The sequence below is a fragment of the Myotis daubentonii genome, chromosome 16 (assembly GCF_963259705.1).
Source record: "Myotis daubentonii chromosome 16, mMyoDau2.1, whole genome shotgun sequence".
Lineage (NCBI taxonomy): Eukaryota > Metazoa > Chordata > Mammalia > Chiroptera > Vespertilionidae > Myotis > Myotis daubentonii.
In genome coordinates, this window is record NC_081855.1 from 35,858,239 (window position 1) to 35,863,453 (window position 5,215).

Sequence of the window (5,215 nt, forward strand, 5' to 3'; positions counted from 1 at the left end):
AAATATATACTGCAGTTTATATATAAGCTTGCATCTTCCTGATGTTTTTACAGACGTTTCTGAAACAAAGATATAGGAAGCAAACATAAAGAATCAAAAATCTTTAACTTGAAATCTCAGACTGATTTGAGAGTATGTGAGGGGGGCATTGAAGAAGTCATTTTGGAAAAAAGGAAAAGGCATAATCCGAGGTATTTGGAAGGCTTAAGATAGATTGTTAGGTTAAAATTGAATTTTATTGCCAACAATTTTCAACTTTTGTTTTAGATAACTTCTAATATTATTTCACAACTACATTCAATCCTATATTATATGCAAATAATTTTTATATGTAAAGGAACATATTATTTCTGTGAAGTATATTTAATTTTTAAAGCCATAACCATAGGGGGAAAGTATAGGGAAACTAATCTTCTTGCTGAGAGGGAACACATTTGGAGTTCTCATTGAGATCAGGGTTAAGAATACCCCCAGAAGTGTGTTTATTGAGGGCAATACAGAAAACCTTGGCATGTGTTATCAATTTGGGAACAAGTACATGTATCTACTTTGGCATCAGGCAATTTGTTAGACCCAGAGGCAGGATTCTAAGTGATGTACTAACAAGGCAAAAATAAGAAAACCATTTTTAAAAGCACATAATTAAATTCAGAATAAAAACACTACCCCAAATAGTTTATACATAAAACATACCACCTTGTAGAATAAAAGATAAATGCTTTACTATGTTCTGCCACTTGTGAATGATGTCATCACTATGATTACATGAAGAAGAAACTTCTTAGCTACAGATGGTCACCATTCTCTCTCTCTCTGGTAGTCCTAGTGTTCATAAGTTAGTATAATTTTTGTTCAATTCAATTGCATAAAAACCACATTGCAAAAACACACATTGCCTTTCTCACTGCTATCAGTGGATGAGCATATTGTTTTATCTTATTACTCTCTTCAGTCTTTGCTAATGTGTTTTTCTATATGATTTATTCTGTTAGGATAGTGATCACAAGCTTTGCCTAGGTAACCAGAACAGACTTTTAAAAACCTCTTTTCTCTTACTTTCTAAGTGGATCAGAGATTTTTAAAAAAGGTTTACTAAAGCCCTAGCTGGTTTGGCTCAGTGGATAGAGTGTTGGCCTGCGGATTTGATTCCGGTCAAGGGCACATGCTGGGGTTGCAGGCTCAATCCCCACTAGGGGGCATGCAGGAGGCAGCCACTCAGTGAAGTAAAACAGTATCTTTGCTTGATTGCAAGAGAGTTTAATAAACGTTTTTTAAAAAAGATATATTTTTATTGATTTCAGAGAGAGAGAGAGAGAGAGAGAGAGAGAGAGAGAGAGAGAGAGAAAGAGAGAGAGAGAGAGAGAAACATCGATGAAAGAGAATCATCTATCGGCTGCCTTATGCATGGAGCCCACAACCCAGGCATAAGCCCTGATCGGGAATCAAACTGCGACCTCCTGGTCCAGAGGTCGACCCTCAACCACTGAGTCATACTGGCCAGGCTAGAGTGAATTTTAAGTGGGCTTTCCAAACAGCAAAATTCATTCTGTTTAGCAACTATACAACTTACTCAAAAGCTATCAATCTCTTGTGATTTTTATATTTCATGTCTTAAATATAATGCTAAAGTTTCACTGTGATGAAAATAAAGCTATTTTTTGTATTTCCTACTTGCATTTTTTTTTTAAAAAAAAAGCATTTTATTTTGAGATTCGCTTTATTGTATGTGCAATTTAAAAACCAGGAAAATGGAAACACTTCTGATTTTTCCATCAGCTATAAAAGCAATGTACTTGCTTCAAGACAAGAATTCATTATAGGTATTTACTCTATGGCACATATGAATTCTGCCAGATGCTTGGCTTACCCATATTACAGAAGTTTGATGACAGCTATGTTGCAATTTCTAATTGAAGGAGCTTTAAGCAATTGTGCTAAAACCATGTTCAATGTCTGTAGCAATGAAGAAGCCCAGATATTGGAGAAGAATCTTTCACTGGAGTTATCAGAATCCAAATTCCAGTTTGTAAAGCCACCAGCTGCAACCCACTTGTGATATACCATATGAAGAGGAACAGATGAACTTGATAAAAATGATTTATTTATAAAAGCAGAAATCTGCTATTTAAAATTCACACTAGGTGATTTAAAAAATACGTTTTTGGACTATTACTTTGAATTAAGAACAAGCAACCTAAGTAAAAACTCTACAGCATCCTAAAAATATGCAACGTCAGGTACCTATAACTTCCTTCTTCTGAAAAGTTTTTTTTCTAAATATGGAATTAGAATACCATTTGTATCATTTCCTTTGTCTTAAAGAATAAATATAAAAAAGATGTTTCTTGGATTTATATCTGGTAAACAAATGTTCTACATTTCCAGTTGAGTCTTATAAAAAATATGAATTACAGTAAGTTTCTTTGGAAGAAAATGTACATATTTACCAGTGAGGGGGAAAAAGGAATCATCCTATTTAATAAAAGGCTTATATGCAAATCAACCAAACAGCGGAATGACTGGTCGCTATGATGTGCACTGACCACCAGGGGAGTGCCGCTCAGCCAGAAGCCAGGTTCACAGCTGGTGAGCACAGCGGCGGCGGTGGTGGGAGCCTCTCCCGCCTCCGTGGCAGCACTAAGGATGTCCAACTGATGGCTTAGGCCTGCTTAAACCGTTAGCTGGACATCCCCCAAGGGCTCTGGACTACAAGAGGGCACAGGCTAGGCTGAGGGACACCCTCCCCCTCCCCAGTGCATGAATTTCGTGGACTGGGCCTCTAGTCTATATATAAAAGTCTAAGTGACCGTTCAACCATTAGCTATGTTGTGCACTGACCACCAGGGGGCAGACACTCGACTGGTAGGTTAGCTTGCTGCTAGGTCCAGCCAATCGGGACTGGGCGAGATGGACCAGACATGCCCTGGTGCCCTCCCTCAGTCCCTCCCTGGCCCCAATTGTGCACCAGTGGGGTCCCTTGGCCTGGCCTGTGCCCTCTCACAATCTGGGACCCCTCAGGGGATGTTGGAGAGCCACAGGCCAAGCTGAGGGACCCCACTGGTGCACAAGGCCTATAGTGTTAAATAATATTTCTTACTAAACTTGATTCGGACAAGCCTCTGTCATCATTTTCTTCTCTTCTTCCTTTTTCACCTTGTTCCTATTCTGGTAGCTGTTGATGCCTGGCTGCAGTGCGCTCAGTGATTGAGCACTGACTAGGGACCAGGAGGTCACGGTTCAATTCCTGGTCAGGGCATATGCCCAGGTTGTGGGCTAGATCCCCAGTGGGTAGAAGGCAGCTGATCAATGATTCTCTTTCATCATTGATGTTTCTATCTCTCTCTCCCTCTCTCTTCCTCTCTGAAATCAATAAAGATATATTTTTTAAATTAAAAACAATGAATTTTCTATTTCTTGACTTCTAAGAGCTGAGAAATAATTGGCATCATCTTTTGAGAAATTAAATTTTAGTCATGGAATTTCTATTTGAACCAAAATTACATGATTCATAAATATATTTTGATTTACACCTAATGACAGCAAATTGGTTCATAGTGGCAATAGAGTAACTCTAAATAGACATAAATTTTATGTTTCAAAATGGGACAAAGTTTTCTAATTGTAATGAAGAAGAGAATCCAATTAGTCCCAATTGCCAAATGAGACACGGTGCCAGAAATTTCAAGAACAGAAGAAAAAAAAAAAGAGAGAGAGAGAGAGAGAGAGATTGTATTTCCTCCTCAGTTTAGAAAGCCTGAATTTATGAATGTCTTATGATTTTGTTTTCTAATAGAATCAAGTTTTTCCTTTTAATGTAACCAATGAAGAAGAATATAAACAAGGACTGGACAGGGGCCACTGGCATCCAAAGATACTGCTCCCTTTTTAAAAATGTCTTGCTTATTGTCTCCTGGATCTCTAAGAAAATGCCCATGTTTGTGTCCTGGTAACTTGCTGGGTCTATAAAATGACTGCTTCCCCCTATCCTGAGAATGATTCCACTGAAATCCAGAATCTCACCACAATCTCAATTCATCACCCTTCCAAGAACATCATGAATGCATCACTTTCCAGAGAAAGCAACAGCAAAGCAATGTGGGAAATGACACATCAGGTTTCTGTCTCTTCCAATTTATATTACTGTATTTCTGAATTGGCTTTTTACCTATTGTAGGCATTAATACTGTCTCTTTGCCAAATTGCTTAAGTATAAAGATTTTTAAAAAACAGCCTGACCAGTGTGGCTCAGTGGTTGAGCATCAATCGATGAACCAGGGTGTCACAGTTCGATTCTCGGTCAGGGCATATGCCCAGATTGCAGACTCAATCCCTAATGTAGGGCATAACAGGAGGCAGTTGATCAATGATTCTCTCTCATCACTGAGGTTTCTATCTCTCTCTCCCTCTCCTTTCCTCTCTAAAATCAATAAAAAATATTTTTAAATATATTTTATTGATTTTTTACAGAGAGGAAGGGAGAGGGATAGAGAGTTAGAAACATCGATGAGAGAGAAACATCAATTCAGCTGCCTCCTGCACAGTCCCTACTGGGGATGTGCTCACAACCAAGGTATATACCCTTGTCTGGAATCGAACCTGGGACCCTTCAGTCCGCAGGCTGACGCTCTATCCACTGAGCCAAACTGGTTAAGGCTAAAAATATATTTTAAAAAAAGATTTTTAAAACAAAAATGGAGAATAAATGTCCATTCTCCAAGGAGAATACATGCATAGTCTTCTCCAAAGCCATCAAAGATAAAGACATTTTCTTCTCATGCACTCAGAAACTGGGGTTAGGTGTCAAAACATTATGTGATTTTAGCATCTTATTAAAATTGGTGTTTTTACCTATAAAAGCTTTCTCTCTTTCATTATTCTCATTTGGTTTGAAAGATGATGCTTTATAACCAGCCAAAAATGTGAAAGATTCAAGTGCTAAGCATTTACATAGTCAGTATATTGTAGTATGTGGTGGTGGCTTCAGCAACGTATTGGCTCCTATCCACCAGAACTCAAAATGGAAAATGTACCTAATGAAGGCTTATACATAACTTATGGGAAACCTCTCTAGATTTAATTTTTTAAAATTTAACCCTATTATTCATTTCATATAAGTGGTCCCAAAGAGATCTCTGTTAAGAGGCCAGCTTTAATTCATATACCTCAGGAATTCATGGCATTATAAATGGAAGGGCTGGCCCTGGTATTAAAATAA